Source organism: Athene noctua, chromosome 2 (assembly GCF_965140245.1).
Source record: "Athene noctua chromosome 2, bAthNoc1.hap1.1, whole genome shotgun sequence".
In the NCBI taxonomy this organism is placed as follows: Eukaryota; Metazoa; Chordata; class Aves; order Strigiformes; family Strigidae; genus Athene; species Athene noctua.
This window is the reverse complement of record NC_134038.1, coordinates 154,484,301-154,505,811: the sequence shown is the minus strand read 5'-3', so window position 1 is coordinate 154,505,811 and position 21,511 is coordinate 154,484,301. Positions and strand designations below refer to the sequence as shown.

Sequence of the window (21,511 nt, the reverse complement as noted above, 5' to 3'; positions counted from 1 at the left end):
TGCATGATACACTTAAAAAGCTGTTTAGAAAGATATTAGCATTCTAGCAACAAAACACATAAATAAAGGGTTCATTCAAAATAATTATTTTAGAATTGCAGCTATTTTTGAATATTTGAAACACTGAATGGAGCTTAGCATAAAGAATTATAAATAATTGTAGTTCGTTAAAGGGGGATGACCTTTTGTTAACACTCTGCACAAAGTGAAGAAAAAGGCACAAGAGGAGAATTCACATGCCTGTAACAAAACAGGTCATGTCTACTTTGTAACATTTTCAAAAGCCTCTCTCTCAAAATGTTTTGTCTATTAAACTTTGACCTGCAAAATAAAAATCTACCTACTTAAGTAAAAGCTTTTTGCAACACTTAAATCTGACATTTGTGGATGCATTCTTTTTATTTGTACATATCAGGTTTAAAAAAAAAATCGTTTGAAAAACTATCCTGGCAAGGTCTAACCCTGAATGTGTGATGTACATAAGCACATATTTCTAGACTAGAATATAAAATAAATCAGCTGAAAGAAACATATCAATTCTTTCAATCTTTGCCTCAGGTACTAAATTTTAAAATGGTTGTGACTTTTTTCTTTTTGATAACATATGGTGACTTTATTTTCCAACTTATGTTTATCTTGTACCTGTTCAAATTCTTCAACGTTATCATCTGCTAAAACTACCAGAAACATGCTATCACATGATTTGTCTGGAACAGAACCACTAAATAAAGGCAGTAATATCCAATGCTGACAGCAGAGACTAACAGCAGCAACAGGAAAGTGAGTGTCTTCATATTCGCTGTGGATTGAAGGAGTGCACACAAATAACTGTGACAGCTAACTTGTAAAGGTACCATAACTGGATTGTATCTGCCAATATTAGCACAACAGAGGCAATTACTCCTATAGTGCCTCTTTATTATAAAAAACACTGTAAGACGCCATCATCTCCAGTTAAGAAGAAAACAACACATTCAGGGAATGTAAGTACAAAAGTATTTCCTTCCAGATAGGGACACTGAGGGACACAGAGCTTAAATTAGTAATGAAGTTGGTCAAAACAAGAGCTAGAAGGGTAACTAGCACCCCCTTTCCCAGGTACATGGCTAGTTTTCTCCAGCATCTTCTATTCTCCAGTGCCCCCTTTAAACCCAGACACTTCTGTGGCAGGTAGTGAACACGTGTATGAAAATGAGCCGCTAACAAAACCATAAGCATATTTAAAAATGTTTTGTCTGTACAGGGCACGTAACAAGAAACCTAGAAGTTCAGCATTTTTAACAATAGTAATAATAATCAGGAAAAACCTTCCAGGCCTCTTTTGTATGACCTTCTGAAGCACATTACAATTCATTGTAGCGTCTGTATCAAATTGTTATAGAAACTACTGCTACAGGATAGTAGGTAGGAAAGTGAAAGAGCAAGAGAAATGCTTATGCAAAATTCTGTCTACAGGATCCATTCTGTTATAAATCTAATTAGATTGAAATAGCACTTACAAGTAATTTATAATAATGGCTCAGATTCATTTCCTAAGAGAAATTAACTAAGAATTAAGCAGTGTGCAAGCCTGCATAATAACACTGACAATAAACACGGGGAAAAGCAGGCAGTCATGTCAGCATCTCAATACTAAAGTGATGGCATTTTAGTTATTTATGACAAATGCAGTATTGAAAGTGGACTGCTGTTCTTCATATTTCTTCTAGTAGCCCAATTAGCAGTGTCTACACTTCTCAAACTGTCTTTTCATACTTCACTTACACAGGAGGAGTATTCCTCTGCGGTATCTTGAGGCCTGAGTACATCAGCTGTACACCCATTATGGTATGTTATAGAGTATCAATGCAAACAGAACAAGGCAATCAGTAAGGACAATCAGCTCAATTTCACTTCAAGTCTGCTTTCATTACCCGAGTTCGAATTTGCTCCCAGCACTTTTCAAAGCCTTGCTGAGAATATTCATTTATACCATGGGTTTTATCCTCACTGTCTACCACACAGCACAACTGCCAACATATTGCATTCTTTGGATCACCACAGTTAGTGGTTGAACAGCTTACTTTTCATTGGGGAGTGCAAATGATGCCGAAAGTGCATTTTTTGTTTAAAACCAATTCCTTTTGTTTTGTTTTCTTCTTCTATTCACCCCCCAAATGAATCTTTGTTAAAAAAGTTTCACACAGATGGAAGATGGCTGGCTGCCTATTCTCCTTCCCGAGTGACAACCATGCTTCTTAAAGCTAAGTGTGAGGAAGGGAAATTCAGTGCTAGAGAATGTTAGGAAGAAAAAAAAAAAAAAAATTGAACAACAGGGATTCCTATTTCTTTAATACCTTTCCCTGAGTTACTGTCTTATGATAGACCATTCCCCCTCTTGGAAGTGTTTTATGTTACTCACCCACAACATGCCCATTTATCTGTCTTTGCTTTTTGGAGAATGCATTTGCTGGGAAAGTTGGTTTTTTGTGAGGATATTGGTATAGCACACAGCTCACCAACTTATGTATCGGTAGCGTTTGAATTTGTCAGAAAGGCCCCTTTTTAAGACATAAATATTTGTAGAAGTCTTCACTGGAAAATAAAACCCCCAAATTATCAAATAACCTCAGACGGGCATTTGGAAGTACTTAAAATCTGTCCCCTTCCTGAAAAAAAAAAAAAGTAATAGTATTTCACTATCTGTATCAGAAAATACTTTGAAATGCAGCAGCCCTGTTTTTCTGCTAGTGAGTCAGCGAACGCATCCTCTCTCGGCAGACTAGTCAGCCAATTTATAAAAGGGTGTCCTTTCATTTCTTGAAGTAAACAGGCATCTTATGGCTATCACACTCATCGCCTGTAGCCTGTGCGGAGCAGAGAGGAACAGGTCTCCACTGGCTCATTGCCACTGCTGGACTTTTTCCCCCATACACACACTTCCCAGCTGGGCGACAGTGAAGGAAGCGCTCCTACAGAGCCAGCTACTCTTATTCATAGTAATAGTATTAGCCCAGTGTCATTCTCCTCATCTTAAACTTGGGGGTTTTCTAACTTGTTTGCTTTTCCCACACCTAGTTTTTACTGGAATGACAGAAAAAAAAAAAACTTTATCGTTGAAAACTTGTTTTCATTTAGCTGACACTTGTGAGCACAAGAGTGGGGTTTGTCAAGACTTCATTTTGCATCTAGAGTCATTCTGGTGGGCTGAAGAACACAAAGCAACATTACTTCTATAGCAGCTTCCCTTACCACATAATATGAGTTCACCCATTCTAATGTCTGAATTTAGCAGAAAGCTGAAAACAAGTGTTTGCCTATCTTCCAAATGCAACCTAGTTGTTCTCCTATCCACTGCACTGAAAAGGCAGATCAGTAATACAGTCATTTGGGAAACGTCCCAACTTAGTTTTACTCAGAAATACTGATGTTGTATCTTAAACTTAAGAGACCACAAACTATGTGGATGCACGTTTTGGAAGGATCTCCTAGCCATACCAGCTTCCCTGTTACAGAAACAGACTCCAGTTGCATATTTCTTCAAGTTGCAGGAACAGGGTTATATGAACTAACATCTTCATGCCTTTATTTGCAAGGATTAAAACTAGAGAATTAAGTTAATAAAAGCAAGAGCTTTCCTTCAGTCAACTTACACCTGGGCTTGTTTTTTTTCACTTAGCCTGTCTCACTGTGTTCCAAGTCTGTGCAGCTACAGACACGTATACACAGGCTTTTAAAAATCACAAATCGTCTCCTTAGCCAACAACTGAACTCAATAATTCAATTATCACCGAGTGCATTGAGAAGAGTATTGGCACCATTATTTTATTTGTGGAATAAACAACTTGTTAGTACGACATCCCTCTAAAACATGGAATGAGTCCACACAACACAGATTTTTGTCTTTAACTGGTGAGAGATTTCTTCAATTCAATGATGATCGAGACACAAATGAGCTGACTGTCCACGAGTCTGCAGATTAACCCATAAGAAAAACAAAACATAAATCAGTTCATAACTACTATACATCATCTGTTCAGACTGCCACCATCATTTCTTTATTAGGTTTTGGAATACTCAGAATATAACTTTCATAATAAACTGACATAGTACAGCAGGCAATTAGTGAACTAGGCACTAATGGCAATCAGATTACTGAAAAACAAATAACTGAATTTAATTTGTAACTGGTAGCTGAATACAGGCACTTCTGCAATATCTCAGCAACCAAAAAAAAAAAAAACAAAAACCCAGAGAAATAAAATGTAGAAAAAGATTAGATTTCCAGGAAAAAAAAAAAAATTAACTTTCAGATGATGGCAGCAAACCATGTTCCTTCAAACACATCAGTCTTCCACTTCAGTAAGACATTTCAGCCAACAGTTCCTTTACTTCCCTGTCTTTACAAGGAGCTTCTGTATAGGCATTTCACAAAAATGGATTGTGTATTTAGTTAGGTCCTTAAATGTAGACAGCTAAATATCTTAGTAACTAGCTTTACAATCGGTCTCCTCCACTTTTGACCAGGATCTGTGGCTACACAATCATTATAATCAAAGTTATAAGAATATGTAACCTTCAGGTTTTGGTGCAGTTTCCAAGCCTATTCAACAAGTGTACAGACATGTAATATGAAATAATTGTCCGTATAAGAACTCCATCTATCTTTCCCTCTTTTCATTGTACAACTCAGTAATGCAGTAAACTGCATCCAGTGTGATGCATTAGGTGCCTCACTAGCCGTTAGTATCTCCTGCTCACACCAGACAGCAATCCATCTGAAAGGTCAGAGTGCCAACATGTAAAAAGTCTTTGACAACACCACACCGTCAAAGGTATTTAATTGTGTGTCATTTCCATTACATTTTATCTTCTAAGCAACTGACAAATGTGAAATTTATTGAGAATATTACTAACCCAAGAAAAAAAATAACCCACATAAATAGACAAGAGTTCAGGACACAACGTTTTCCAGGAACATCAAAAAAACCATACAATTCTGTGGAGCTACTGCATTTGAATGGAGGCCCCAAAGGGACCCAGGTACACTGATATTAGCTGCATACATGAAGTTCAAAAGCACAAGGTCTTCTAGATTTCACCACAGATGTAATAGGAGCTGGTTTGGTACTACCTCCTTAAGAGATACCAAAACAAAGTCTAAGAGATCTGGGAACTGGCATATTTTGCATAATGATAGTACGCTTTATGTAACATGTTTTATTATAAACCGACTGTCCAAATACCTACAGAATTTTTAAGAGTGCAGCACTATAGGATGAATAAATCAAAGTTTTCAGCCGTTTCAAACAGGGCCACGCAACTGACATAGAGAAAAAAAAAAAAAGCTGGGAAATGTGAGCAAATGATGAAAAACCAAGAAAAATCAGAAGGGGCAGTTTAACAACAGGAAGTTCACACAAGGGGCACAACTTACAAAAGCGAAGGCCTGTTACGAAGAATGGTCAGATGATGTAAGGAGCAGAACAGAGACAATTGATGCATGTGTGGAAACAGCCAGCAAAAGGGCAGAGACGTAAATGCTAGGCACTGCTTGAAATATGTACATCAAAAACAAATCAAGAAAAGAGTTTACACTGGAACTGCAGTGAATTCCTCTAATATTTAACTCCCTGCACTTTCAGCAACCTTTAAATCTGGGCTAGGGACTGGTTTTAAGGAAGATCCCTTGTTTGTGTGTTACACCTCAGGATGCAATAAGTCTTCTAACTTCAGTGTGCTTTCCTTCACACACTCTGCTTTTGCCAGAAGAATACATTAGCTCTCCTCTGTAATTTTTATTTTCTCTGCTGAGGTTGTAAGGATCCTTAAAATTATCTCTATTTTCCAATTTTACAGTGCTTAATCACAACAGCGCCTCAAGTTACTGGCCCCAAAATAAACCATCAGAGGTCAGAAATGGAGTCTCTGAATTCCTTTTACTAAAATCATCTGTCCGTCAGTGACTAGATATTGAAATTGCTTGTACATGCACAGCTGAGGTTCTGAGCAGCACTGGTATGTTACACCATCATCTGCCAGCCTCATTCCAACTACCAAGCATAGGTAATAAATGACGCAATGCTGGGGAACGTTCACCTGTGCATTAGAAGTACTTGGGTCACTTATGCACCTCTTTCGTTATGCTGGAGTCAGTGCAAATCTAGCAAACACATTCCCATGCCATAGAATTCTCTCATAATACACAACTGAATTGCTCAGTCTGCTGTTATTTTTTAAAGAAGTCAAAGACTCGGGTATTACTGCAGTCGTTCTCAAACTACTGAAGTAATCAGAACTGATTTCATTTTTCCACATGTTGAAATTGTGCTGTTTAATAAATAAAATGTTTTGTTAAGAAGTGCCGATATTTTACTGCCTTGTTTTCTGACACTCTCTTATACTGATGCAGTTATGTTACAGATGGCTTTGAAGTACCTGACAACATAATAAAGACATGATGCCAGTGTATGTTATTAAATAAACACAAACAGAAATAGGTGCCAAAAGAAGCTACATTTTGACTTTCATTGCCTGGACACTAAACATAACTGTAATGTGGAAAAGAGTTAGCAGCAGTTCTTTGAACATACAGCTCTCTAAGAAGTGATCTGTAGAGGAAAAATTATAATTAGCCTTTGTGAGTACAAATTATGTTCTCTGTTCCCCTTCCTGAAAAAAAACCCTGAGGAGTAAGAAACACATCAAAGAAATATGTGGGATTTGAAAGAGGTAGGTGCTTGCCGCATCTTCCTCCCGCATTGCGGAAATGATCACGACGAAAGGATGAGCGGACAGGGTGCCTGCAGAAACCACAGCCCCACAGACAGGGCTAGATGGTTACCGGTAGCATAACCACAGGCGAAGTGCTGCATCAAGATTTGTGTCTCAATCTGCTCTTTTCTACCGATCCTTCTCCATTAATATAAAGCCCTTACAGAAAGGTGTAAATTTATGTAGTCACGGGACACGTTATGCTATTTCAGTAAATACCTAATTTATGAGGTTACCGGCATGCCGAGACAAGAGCTAAGGACAGAAACCAATTTATTCTCACAGAAGAACTGGCTACATACTAGAGAGCCCACAACCTTGCATGCCTCCCCAAGACTCACCCACTGGCTTCGTGCACTGACATTAAGCCAGGCTAACAGGTCTCATGCTAGCATGTGCTGCTGTGTAGCTGCCCTCAGACCCTGGCAACAATATTGTTTCTTTCCGTCTCTTCTGCCAGGTAGGTGGCAGAGAGGAGCAATTCCGCAACAGCAAAATTCAGAAGACGTAGGTCATTTACAATTCCTGTAACCTCAGATTTGAGGAGATCAAATGCAATTGCAGAGGAGTAGTCACTTTGTCCTGATCCTCCATGCAACGACAGGGATCACATCGTGTTCATAAGGATTTATTTATTTAAAATCAGAAAAGAAATTATACCGAAAAGAGACTACACACCTATATATTTTCTCTGCGTGATCTAAAACCCTATTTACTTAATCTTCAGGGAATATCTCCTGAAAGTCCTTCTTCCCTTTGCTGCCCTCCTACTTCTGATGCCCCATAATCTGATTTCACATTACAAGCAGTACTACTGCCACTAATCCTCCATTACTCCCCTTACCCCACCACCCCCTTATCTCAGTCCTTGAATTTGAGATTGTTACTTCAAGAAGCAGGTCATTCAAGGACTTCTTTCAAGTTCAATCATTTTCATCAGTACACAAATTAAACAAAAGTTACATTATCCATCAGTAATAACTCATTGTCTTCAGTATCTAACAGTATTCTTATACCGCTTGCCACAATTCTTGTCACTAGAGACCACTCCATTTTGCTGCTCAGATGCAGAACAGATTGCTATACTGTAGTGGAAAAGCATATTGAGATACACAAAGCTGGTAAATACAATGCATTTTCCAATTTCGTTAGACTTGTTTTCTATGAATTACAGCTTCCCCAAAAATCATACCCGAATCAAACACGGTTTCATTATCTTTTTCCTCACTGTAGTATGTGTTACGAAATAGAGCAGTTTAAGATGCTGTAAGTTAGTCATTATGCTTTCCTTTTAGATCTATGTTCACAATCTTCCTTTTTTTTGGTTGGTAGAAGAAAGCTGTGAATTTTTCTTAACGGAACAAAAACCAAAAGCATAACAGTCGGACCTCCTCACTTCAGATTTCATGGCTTATAAAGTACACAAATTATAAAGCTATCGGACATTTCCCGGGCTTACATTAGTGAGCCTTTAGAGTGGACCGATTTATTTGATGTGTTTCTCCTAAAGCTTTTATGACACCATAAACATTTCTGACTCCGTGACAAATACTTTATAATACATTAAGCAAGCTCATTCAAACTATTCTAAATGTTATGCCAATGGCAATGTATTTAGAAACGGAACAGTCACTTGAAAATGGAAAAACCTCGAAGTTTAGTTTGAACCACTGCAATGTACTATTTCCTTTTGTGCAACCAAAGGAAAATCATTTCAAATTAAGTTCAACGGCACAAACACCCAATAGGCACAAAGTGGGCATACCCTCCAGAAGTGCATCATTAAGTACTTATTTCACATGAGAGCATCAGCACCAAAGTGTGCTCCCCAGTAAAACTTCCCATTGAATTCAACATTAATTAGCATGGAGCATTTAACTCTTAAAAAAAAAAATTAATTTTATTTATAGCATGCTTCTAATCATGGCAATTTATCTGCACTAGCTTAATTCAGATGAAAAATCTTGCTCTCCTTATTTACTTGGGAACAAATTGTGATAGCTTTCTTCACAGTAAATAAAGCATTACACCATGAGAAGCTCTGCAAGTCACCAAACCCAAGATGCATGTATTCACTGTGAAGAAAAGCACCACAACCTGACTCTCATATTTAAAGATATCATGAAATTTAACAAAATGTTGTCTGCATCGAAGGCACAGGGAGACTTCAACTCCTGAAGCAATAAAAATACAAATACTGCAACAGGATTAATTAATGACAAAATTATGTGTTCAGGCATACTTTTGATGACAGAATTCAATTCCTAGAACATAAAACTGGCTCTGATGATTTTATGATTCCAGTAAAAATCACTGCTGTGTGGCCATAAAAATTGGGATGAAACATAAGCCTGAAAGGAGTCGATTCATATATATATTTGATTTTTATGTTTTCGTATAGATTGCAAACAGAAGACAAAAACTTTGACAAATAAAAACCAGAGTGTTTACCAGTGGGGGAAAAGGGTGAGGAGAGTTTTGTTTGGGTTTGTTTAATTGCTGTTTACTTTTTAACACCATCTTGCTGACCATTCAAGATTTCCTTTGACACAAAAGCTTGAAGGCATCCAATTTAGGAAAAAGACCATTTTATCAGTTGGAAGATGTTACTAAGCTTCTATAATTTTAACACAGGCACTGTATAAACAGCTCATAAATAAGTCACAGTATTGCCTAAGACTAAATGAGACGTATACTAGAAAGCATTAAATTACAAGCATACTTTTCATAGGACTTTTTGCTTTCTCATGGTATTCTTCTTGCTAACTGTGACTCTTGGCCTGAAAAGATCAAGAGCAGGCATCTGATTTGGAGAAAGAAGCATAAAAGTGTTCCAGTTTGTCCGTGAACAACATTTTCTTTCACTTATAAAATGCACTTCTCACCTTACATACTTCAACATATGCTATGTGAACATGTCTACCCTGAGAACAGTCTTACATAGTTACTGCCTCCATACATTGCCAGTGACTAGAAAAATACTCTAAACTCCCTGCTTCAGAAAGTCATTGGATATCCAAATCATAAATTTCAAATTCCCAGCTGTCACTGCCTAACTACGCCTTCTGCATTTCAGCTAAGTCATGCTGTATGACATTATCACTCTCTCACACTTCATAGCTTCTTCAACATTAACAGAAAAACCTGTGGGCCATCTCATATTTAGTATTTTTCACCATGTTTATCACAGTAGCAATTACTTCATCTAAATAGCTCTTATGAACTCACTCCTGTAAAATACGTTATTTTGTTTATTTCTTGTTTCTCTGTATTCCTCTCCATATTCAGTCTGCTTCTTCCTCTCAGTAATAGGGAATTTAGGCATGAGAGGGGGAAAAAAAAAAGTGATGTAACCTTTTCATATACCAGCTTATTACTTATTTAGGAAACTGGAATGATCTAACAAAGATCTCACCATGGAATTAAAAAAACAATACATTTGAATGAAAGGAGACCTTTCCCGCAACTCCTTTTTCCAAGGAACCATAAAGAAGCGTACTGATGATGGATTACCTGAAAGCCTGGAAACCCCAGCAGTGAAAAAGGAAGGAGTAGTAAATATTGGCAACATTATTAACAGGTGAAAGAAGGCAACTGCAGTAGGACATTATGAAAGTGTTTGCTCGGGGCTTTTTCCCTAAAGGTGACACAGAGTTCCATATTCTTCCCCTGGAATTAATGCAACTCATAACTTTGGATTGCATATGCCACACATTGATATAGATTCTGTACTTTATAAAAATGAAAATAAGCTAAGGAAAAACATGAGACCTCTATATAGGGAGCCCTCTTTCATAGGGTCATTGGCAATGCATCATCAAGTTTACCTACTGTCAAACCACCACATGAGATAATGTGGAGTCTAAAACTGGAGTTACTTCAAACATCCAGGAAAACGATGAGCAGTTTAACTCTTAAGTCCTATAACTAAGCAGTTTGGACCTTCACCGACAAATGAGGACTTACTTGCCAAGAACCCATCACAGATGCTATTTATCAAAAAATTAGTCTTAAATAAAACAAAGTACTGCAGTTTTATAATGTTGGGTTTTTTTTTATTTTTCTAATAAACTGTGTGTGTGTGTGCGCACACTGGCATACTCATGCAAACCCTAGTGGCTGTTACTCTGATTTGGGTTTGAATCTCTTAAACAAGAACCCAAGAAAAACACATCCTGTCCATGAACAGTAACCAGTATGTCTAGCTGAATTTATAGGCATGTTTAATATTAACTTTTTTTTAGGAAAAAAAAAGACCAGACATGAGTCATTCCTTGCACTTGTTCTGAAGACACTTCCTTCCTAGAAGGGCTTATCATTAAATTATGTAAAAATGAAATATTTGTAATTGTTATAAATAATTTATTTACATCTACACGTTCTGAAAGCCACCATTTTATATATGAAGTGGAAAGATTAGAAAACAAAACAAAACCCAGCAATTAGTCAGGGAGCCTTATCATCCAGGGGTGAACTGCATAAGGCTAAGACTGGAATAGGTCTCATCTGATGACTGTCGAAAACTAGATGTGTGACCTCACATGGTTTGCATAATTTATCTGCAATTCAATTTACCCAGTCTTAAAATGGGGAAAATTCTACTTACCTGGATTGCAGTTTGTCACCAAAACAGAATGCGCCCTAGAAATGCACGTTACCATACAGATACAAAGATGTTCATACACTTTTAAGTCTTCAGGATCAAGTGCTCTCCACTGGAACGTACAGAGTCTTTGCCATGTATTACTTGTTTGATGAATGTTTCAATCTTCTAGAAGAAAAAGTGACCCATTTGCTTGACTTACTGCCTGCTGAGAACATTAATACAGAGCTTCAAGTCTAATAAATGAATGAGCAGGGGACAAGCGGATTTTGCAAGTTTATTGCACAGTAGTTACATTACTTCTCAGCTAGCCAACCTTTAATGATATTTTTGAAAATAGATTACTTAACACAAATAGCATTTCCTTTAAATAATCATGTAAGTTACAAATTCTCTTTACAACTGAACAAATAAATTGAGCTGGGAGCACTCACTGGATCAAGCCACTCATTTCTGAGTAGCCTCTACAAACAAGGATTTGCCAATCTGCCAAAATCATTTTCCTACTCTGAAACTAATACCATCAAAATTGATAATACCACTCAATGTAAATTACAGATCCTGTATGTTACAAGCAGAAGGGTGTACCATCAGCTGGTGTAAATCTATACTGCTCTTAAAACCAATGGAACTACATCAATTTACAGCTGCTGAAGATTTGTCCCTGTGTCTGTCTTGAGCACTGATAAAACCATTGAACCAAACCCTGGACGCACTTCCAAATTTAAAGCTCCCATCGATCGTAGTGAGAGCGATGCCTACAGAAGAGATGGACTGTAAGTAAGCCATCCTAGAATTAGTGCACTTCACCACCACCCCCCCCCCCACCCCCCCCCCACTTCATTTTAAGTTTAAAGTTAGTTGTTAAAATCATAACCTGGGAGGAAGCCAAGAGCACAGTGGACTTCAAAACTCCTTAGGTTTCTTTTATGTACTCCAAGAAATTCTTCTTAATAACATCGATTTATCAGGCCAAGTCAAGTTTACTGTAATCATGCAAATATCCCCAGTAAAGCCCACAGGAAAAGCAGCACCATCAGGACAACATGATTTTGCCCACAGTTTTACTCCAAGAGGATAAAGTTTCAAAGTGACTGTTGTTCTCTCTCTGAGATCTATCATTGCACCTGCGTTAAAAATCTCATTATGTTTCCTCTAACATCATTATGTAATTTTTCCTTCATGGGTGCGATGCAGTGCAACACTTGTCTGAGCAACCCTCACTTGCACACTTAGCCCTGGGGCAGTCCAAAGGACTAACATATAGCAGAAAGAAGTGACTGCCCGAAAAAAGGTTTTGCAGGAGGGGTACTCAGCCATTTCTTAGACCACCATCCTATAAAACTGTAGGCAATAGAGAGAAAATACAGTTGTTTTCTAGAAGACATCTTTAATCAAGGCAAGTTTGTCTATATGATTCTGAGCACATGGATTGTTGCAGATAGCTAATTTCTGACTGCAGATACATGGAACTAAACAAAGCAGTTTTTCAGACGTATCTACATGCATCTTGCATGATAGCATACACTGTAGTTATCTATAGGTATTTTCCTTTACACATATATCGCAGGAGGTTTACAGCTGCTTGCATTCTGCGAGCATTACAGGCAACAATGATTTTTAATATCAACTGAATTAACTTTTAACTGCAAGGAATAAAACCTCAAAACTCCTGCTTCAGGAGGCTACCAATAAGAACATAAGTAGATCATCATTAAAACTGGTTAGCACCAAAAAAAAAAATAAAAAATTTTAAGATAGTCCTTAGCGCTACTCCACTAGAAGACATTTCAACATTAAAAAAAAATTAAAATTCTTCTTCAACTTAACCATACCCACATACAATCAGATTTATCAACAGCACAAAATCATTTCCTATCTACAGTTTGTTTCACACAACTTTTTTAAAGATTTTTTTTTTTTAAAAAAACACTCTTAGACACAACAAAACAGTTCGACTTAAAACCAGCTAATCGATCACCTTTCTGCACAGCTGCATTTTCTTTCATTAATGTAATAGAAATATTTGAGGGATTTCCGTTTTTACCTTTGCATTTTTCCTTTTCCAGTATCCATAACCAATCACCGCTCTGCTCTTCCATTATGCTTCGTATATTGCAGAGTGAGAAGCATCTTCATTAAATAGTATTAAAAATAGAACACACCCGATCTCCCCACCGGAGCATGCTCTGACAGTGCTGATACCACAGCTCTCAAGGTAACCATGCCCAGCTGGGAACTGAGAGGCAAAGTCAGTGCGAGATTAGCAATTTGCAAGCCTAATTGTGCACACAAACTTGCCTCGATCCGTGACGAAGACTGCTAAAACAAAAATCAGCGTGCAGTTAAATTATGCGACTGAAAAGTTGCAGGTCAGTTTACAGGGCTTTTTTTTTGTTGTGTTTTTTTTTTTTTTTTTTTTTTCCCCTCCCCATCACCCTCAGCTTCAATCGCTTTGTACTTGCCTAAAATTTACAGATGCCATTTAGAAGAACGCACACCGGGCATGCATCTAGCTCAGCGCAATGGTAGAGAAGTCAAACAGGTGATCAACAAACACTTGTGCTGCTCTTTAATGCCTTTGTTTCCCCTCTCGGCACATTTACAGCAATGTCACACGGCAGCGAGGTGAGTTTAAGCAAAACCGCACACACCTGGAAGCGCAAAGACGGGAGGGAGAGCGGAGGCGCAGAGACACACCTAGCACGGAAAAATGCACCCGAAATATGAGTGTGTTCCCCCCGCTGGCTGAAACGGTAAATGAATGCAAAAAAACACCCAAAATAAACAAACAAACAAACAAAACCCACCAAAAAACCCCAACAATTAAACAAGACTGCGCAATGGCTGCACTGGATGAGCACGTCTTGGTTAGATCTACAAGCGATATCGTTGAAACGCACACACAAGTAGGCAGAATTACGCTCAGCGGAGTAACATTAACCGGTTTTTTTATGAAATCAGACCGCTAGGATACCTAACGATACGACTGCAACTCCTGGGCTGTGATCCTCCTTCACTGCATGCAAAAGAAAAAGATGCTGAGGAAGCACCAAGTAGAGCAGTTACCCTCCAGCCGCCACCCTTCAGAACAATGCCGGTCACGCCAGCCCAGGCTTTCCCTCCAGCAAAGCACGGCAGTTTTAAAGCGCATCCCTCGATGCTGCTCACAAATCAGCGAGTAAAAGTTGGTTTGGGTTTTGGGTTGTTTTTTTCTTTTTTTTTTTTTTTTCTTTTGTTACAGTTGGATACATTTTAGCCAAAACGACCGCTGGGAGGAGGTCGCCCTCCTCCCGCAGCTCCCCTCCCCAGCCTCAGCCCGCTCTCCGGACACGGCTCCGAGGCGAGGGCACCGCCGGTACCCGCAGACCCAGCTCCGGCCGCCCCACCGCCGCGTTCCGACCCGGCGGAGGCCCCGGCCCCGGCCGCTCCCGCCGAAGCGCCCCCGGCCACCGCCGGCGGAAACTTTGCGAAGGCGCCGCCGCCCTCCGCGGGGGCTGGCGGCCGCTCGGACCGCGGCACAGCCCTCCGCGCCGTACCTGGCCGTCACCGCCTCCACCCCGCCGCTCCGAGATCCCGTGCGAGGCTCCGGCTTCAGCACCGATGTCATCCTGCCCCACTAGACTACGAATGATATCCCTTTTTCCTTTTTCCCTCCCCTCCCTCCCCCTCTGGTAAATACCACATCTTAGAGTCGGAATCCTGCAGCTGCTATAAATAATTGCACATCGCACGTAATAACCGCAAGCCCCGGCTCCATGCACAGCTCCTATTTCCCTCTCCCTCCGCTTCACATGCTCAAGCCGCCCTGACCTCAAAAATTAAAAGATCACGGGGAGGGGGGAAGGGAGGGGTGGGGGGCGAATGACTCCAACGAAATGACAGAAGACACATGCTGGAAGGAAAAAAAAAAAAAAAAATCGCAACAACAAAGAACATCACGCCACACAAATGTCTACAGATGCTGCTTTGGCTGTTTTGGGGTTTGATTTGGTTTTTTTTCCTTTTTTTTTTTTTTTTCTTTTTACCTTGCCTGTAAACGGGATCTGCCCCCCAGCGTCTTGGTGGCTCGGGTTATTTGTTTGTTTGTTTGGTGGTATTTTTGGTTGGCTGGTTTGTTTATTTGGCTGCAGGTATGCTGCTGTTACAGTACAGTGCCTGTCTTCCTGAAAGACATGGTCTCTTCCTCCGCCTCCGCCTCCGCCGCGGGAGGAGATCCGCCGCGGCGCGGTGCTGGCCGGGCGCGGTGGCCGCGGCCGCCTCCCGCCCGGGGCCGCCTCGCCGCGCCTCTCTCCGCGCTCCGCTCGCGTCGCCCGGCTCCGCCGGGGGGTGTCTGGGTGGGGGGATAGGGTGGGGGGGTCTGCCGTCGCCTGCCCTGCCTGCGGCGCTGCCTGTCCTCGCCCGGGGTGCCTCTCCCTCGGTGCCTGGCCGCAGCCGCTCGCTCGCTCGCTCCGCTCCCTGTCTCCGCCCGTGCTCTCTGCGCCGCGCTGCCGGCCCGCACTGCCGCGCTCGCAGCCTCGCCCGCTCCCTTTCTCTCTCTCTCTCTCTCTCTCTCCCCGCCCACGCGGCGTGGCGCGCCCCGGGCCGCAGGCAGCTCCGCGCCGGCTCCGCGCCCAGCGCTCAGCGCCGCCGCCCCGGCTCCGCGCTGCCGGGGCCGCGCCAACGGCCGCCTCGCACACAGGAGCCGCCTCACGGAGCAGCCGCCGCCGCCATCGCGCCACCGACGCCCCCACCCGCCCCCTCCCGCCTTGCCCCACCCCACCCCACCCCACGCCGACGCGCCGCCCGCTGACGGCGCGGCCCGGCCCGGCTCCGTGGGGGTCTGTGTGTGGCGTGGGGGTGCCCGTCTGTCCGTCCGCGTCCGTCCGTCCGGGTGGCGTCCCGCGCCGGCCCCTCCGGCCACGCTGCTCCCCCCTCCCCGCCAGCCCATCCCCAGCCAGGAGCAGAGACAAAGCGCCCGAGCAGGGCTAATGAGGAGAGAAAGCTCGTTAATCTCCTCCGGCTCCTTGTTATTTGCTCCCACCCACACCCCGTCGCCCCCAACCCTTCCCCCCCCCCCCAAAAAAAAAAAAAAAAAAAAAAAAGACGGAAGAAAACGGGCCCTTGACTCCGGAGGACAGCTTTAGTGAAGGCCTGGGGAGGCTGGTTTCAGTTATTATTTTTACTGGTGAAACCTGACAGCATCCGCACTGATCAGCCGAGCTGCTGAAAGGGAGGGGGGGGGAAAGACTGCAGCAGATTTTGGGAGGTAGCGGATGAGCTACTTAAAATGGGGCGCATGATCCCCTTCGCCCTCCCCTCCCCCTTTCCCAGCGTGTCTCTGTCTAAGGATCTGGCTTGACGGTCCTTCTCCAGGAGCCTCGCTGCTCCCCATCAAGGCAGAGGGAAACAGACATATCGCCAGGACGCACATTTCCAATCCATAAAACCCCTGCTTTGCGTTTCAAAACCGAGCCTCGTTTAACCCGATTGAATACATCCAGGCATTCATTCTGCACCCAGCCGAGAAAAGGGCATTTAGCTCTTTGCTAGGTGGCTATTAATATGCAGTAAAATTATAGCTGTACAACGCCAAATGTAATTGCCATAGATCATTTAGAGCAGATCCAGCAATTCAGCTGCTGGAAATGCATGCTCTGTGAATAACCATGCATCTGGTACAATGCCCTCCACTACAATAACCTGAAAGGAGACAGAAGCGTCTGGTACTAGCTGCAATTAGTAATCCTATAGATGAAAAATAAACAGTCAATAAGGACAAAGCAGCAAGGTCCTATGAAATATAGCGATCATTTCTGTCTACAGCAATACGAGTAACCCAACTCCCACAGACAGACAATTCTTCTTTCAAACATACAGTTAAAAATGCACTCCTTTCATTACGCGCTTTCAGAAAGTCCTTGTTACAAAAGACGCCACAATTAACTCGTGTGCCAGTCAAACACAGACAAATAAACAGAAGGCTTGGGGGGGGGGGGGGGGGGGGGAATGTGCTTTAGCAGGTATTATGCCAGCACCCCTGGAATCCCTCTTTCCCCTCAGAAGCAAACACCTGCTTTTACCAGGGACCGCTGACTGGCATCAGACTGGAAGAATACAGCGGGCAATGAACCACAACAGGGTGTGCATTAGCAGGCTCGTGGTGCACGCCTCGAGTGATCAGAGGCATTCAGCCAGGCACGCCAAAACCTGTTCTGCTAATGCACCTCCTGATGGGCCTTACTCCTAGGACAGTCGCGTGTGGCTCCATCTACTTTTAATTTCATTATTTAACATATCCCCACACTGTGTGCTACAAGTCGCACCTGAAAACAAAAAAGACTGGCAGAAAGGCTGTAAATGTCACCAGCGTGCTACAGCTGGCGAGGGGAGAAGGAAGGATCAGTTTTTTGCTGCTGAAGTGTTTCTGTCAGCTGTCTCCACTGTGAACCAAAGCTGATTTTCCAAAATGGTTATCAAAACTATTTTGGACATGCACCTGAAGTGCAGAGGACCTCACCTGGCTGCTGCAAATCACCTCCTCCCTCCCAAGCAGGGTACCCGGCTATGGGGAGAGAATGCAGCCTGCCCCGGGATGTTAAAGCAGTACTCACTCATGCCTTCACTAGACCACCTGCAACTCACCTGCAAGGGGGAGAGGGGGTGAGGGGAGTGAATGTTTCAAAAACCTCACTGCGGTCACTAGACACAACGAACATGTAAACCAGCCATGTGTCCACAGCGTGTCTCCCACCGTTGGGATACTGGAGGATCTTCAGAGTGGGAAGCGCCGAAGCTATACGTCAGATCTGTAAGTAGATAAAAATTCATCCAAGCTGTAGTCCTGACAGTTCACTCCACTCTCCTGTGTGGCGGGCTCTGCTTGGGGCAAGTTCCCAAATGCCAAAAGATGTCAGCTACGGCAACACCAAAGGAAATACTCAGGAAAAAAAACCAGTACCACCCCAGTATCATGCAAACTGGTATTTCAGGTCAGGATGGTGAACAGCATCAAACACAGCATGTACAAAGAGGTGACATTGCCTCCCTTTGTTGAGAACTCACCTCAGACCTTCTTGGAGTCAGATATGAATCTCACAGAACGTGCATCCTACATCCCCTCTTTAGGACTTTTCTTAGCAGAAAGAAAAATCACAATCATTCTGCAATCATAAAATCTAAGAGGTGGGGAACCATGGCAATGGTTTGCTGCTGCCTGTGCTGACATGCACAGGGATAACTGTCCATTTAAGCCTCATGGAATTCAGCATAAGCTGTGTGTTTAATCAGAGGCAGAATTTGATAAAATCTTTAGACCTCCGACACCTTTTTCTGTCTGTTGCTTCGCCAGACTTTGAGGGTAATTGGGGGGGAAAAAAAAAAAAAAAAAGACACAAGACCTACTTTTCCAAATACTTTCTTACTTTCTTGAATAAAGCATTTCATTAACCCCTGGCACATGCTTTCTAGTTTCTAGGACTCTGGTCTTGCAAAATGCCCTTGCGCAGTAGGACCACCCTACAGCAGTGAAGCATACATGCACTATACGTACACAAAATTCCAACAGGCAACATCAAACGCTTCAGCTCAAGGTATTTTTGCAGAATGACAACAGATTGTATTACTTGTTCACTGGGAGCACACTTGCTACGTTATCTCAATTTCACTTAGAAATTAAAAAAAAAACGTTAGTGGGCTCTTAAAAACCGACATCGTATCGGAAGTATGTGATGTCGGCCAAACGCAGAACTTCATGCAGTTCTGCAGTCGCAAGGGTTTCCTGTAATAGAAGGCATGCAGTGTTACTTAATACATGAATAAAAGCTTGTATGACTGGTTGCACATGTCTTCTGCCCCTAGTAATTTTTTTTTTTTTCACTGAAACAAAGCTAGCATATAAAGTCTATTGTGCTTTGGAGTTATGGAATGATTGAGATTGAGGCGTAACAGTATGATAAACTAACTGTTGATGTATTTTGTCATAATCTTCTGTAAAAGACATCAGTCTTCGTTGGGGTTTTTTATTTTTAAACTTTTTTCCATCTTTATGTCCTACATGTTGCAAACAAATTAATCATGCATAATTTGCAGATGGACTTAAAAATACTGCGCTTATATTTAAAATGGCACTTTACAATATGTAAATATAGCCAAATTGCTCTAGTTTCAAACACTTCTCAGGAATAGCTGAAATATTTATTCCAGTAACATCATCACAAGTAAAGGAAAATGAACCAAGCAATTTGTGTACAGCTTGTACTGGTAGCTCAGGTTTGATATAAAAATGAAGCTTTATGCTATTCCCACTGAAGTCAGTGAGAATTTTGCAGTGGACCTCATTAGGATTAAGATCAGGTACCTAAATCTAAGGCACTCTTTGGAGGAAGATCAATGAACAACCCTTTAAAAATATAATCTGTTGCTAGAGGGGCTGAGGAAGGTATTTTTTTCCCACTAAAAGCAAAGTATCATTTCTTTGTGTTTGACATTTCAAATCCCCTCTTAGTTTCTCTTAGAAATCCCAGAGCGTTTGATGTGCCATATCTGTGTATCTTGAAAAAGATATTCCAGTGTGGAGTTCCTCACCCCACAGAAAAAAAAAAGTTGTCTGATCCCCTCTAAGACCAGAAACTGTAGCTCCTGCTCAGCTGTGACTCTCAAAAGATGAGCAGGAATATGACCCCTAGCTTTGGCAGCTAGCATCGGTGCAAATGGTCTCTCCTGTTGTAGCCTTTTCCCTAATTTATGTTTATAGGCAGGTGGACTGGGGAAATTTCAGGTCACAGTGTTGGAGGGACAGTGAACTCTTTCATGGGCTAAAAGGGTGGCTGGCAGCTCAAGAAATGGTGTCCACACAGACGCCTCAGCCTGGTATCCTTATGACTCAGTCATGTTGCAGACAACATTCAAAGAGCTATGACAGGTTGAGAAATTCAGGCAGCAGGCAGCTCTCAGTTGCTCTGGACGGAAGCCCATCTTTGATGTAGGATTTTAGCATTGTGGTATTTTTTATAATATATACGTGTGGCGTGCATGTTAGGGCAAAGAGACCAAACAAACAGTGGTGACTAAGAGAAAGAGCAGTAAGAAGAGAGAATCAGCAAGAACGTTGTGAGCTGTGGTGTTAGGATGGGCCAGAGAGGAAATGGTGAGAAAAAGAGGAGGAGGGAGAGTCCCAGGCAGGGAATGGAGCAAGTTGGTTATCCTGAGAGCTGTGATTCATTGTGGAGAACGTGCACTACCTACACATATTAGAGTACTGTAGGGAAGAAATCAGGCTGAGGAAATTCCGAAGTCTTTCCATAGGATTTATGAGCTTTAATAATCCAGCGGCTTGGGGTCACCTAAGAGCCCAGGAACTGCTTGGCTCACAAGTATGAGTGGCTCTAAGGAGACATATGACAAACACAGCATCTGCAGGAGAGTAGTTACAGTCCTCATCATAGGAGCCATAAGAATCACAAAGAGCTTCACTAGCACAAACCAGTTTCCCATCAAGGTGTTACCAAAGGAAAGTCTTTATTGCAGCCCTTTGTCTAAAGGAAGGTATAAAAGCACAGCTTTCCTCCCAGCACACCTAGACACCAGACAAGCTTTGGTGACAATTTTCAGGTACGACGGTAAAATGTGGGTAATACTGGCTTTCATGGTGCCTGTCTCACTGCTAAACCATCACTAGACCTACCTCTGCCCTTGTATCGCCACAGAAGGGAAGCCAGGGGACTAGGGAAGTTCATGGGTGAGCAAGTAAATCCAGGAAATGACAGAGAGGGGGAAAAAAAAAAAAGCAATCTCAAGAGGAATCCCCATTTGCCTTCTAGAAATCCTGCCAGAACAATATTAAGAATAGCAGTAAAGCATGCTTATGGAGTTGTAGGCTTGGTTTAACATTCAAAACCACCAGCAGTATATTTTAAAGACGACCATCTTCCCAGCTATAAGTAGGCAGAGAACAATCATACAGACTGTGAGGTATTTCAGTTCAGCTATTTATTTCATGTAGTGAAGGAATCTGGGTCTTGGTAATGCTCAGCAGCACATCTCTGTTCTGTATTTCGGTCAGGGCACATAGATGCAAACCAGTGCAATGTCTGCTAAATAAGCAGTGCCGCTGTGTAGATTGGATACCATATGAAAACCTAGAGAACAAAGTTGGGAAATTATTTGGAGGTGAAG

General features: G+C 41.9%; 1 protein-coding gene across 15 annotated transcripts in view; it reads right to left on the bottom strand.

The window, feature by feature from the left end:
• Positions 1-16,014, bottom strand: part of ARPP21 (cAMP regulated phosphoprotein 21) — a 143,485-nt gene extending 127,471 nt beyond the window's left edge. For 11 of the 15 annotated variants that reach the window (XM_074900770.1, XM_074900764.1, XM_074900776.1 and 8 more), the window contains exon 1: positions 14,896-15,376. The gene's annotated coding sequence lies outside the window, so the exon portion shown is untranslated. The other 4 variants (XM_074900775.1, XM_074900779.1, XM_074900765.1 and 1 more) reach the window with 3 other exon arrangements.
• Positions 16,015-21,511: the final 5,497 nt, after the last annotated feature.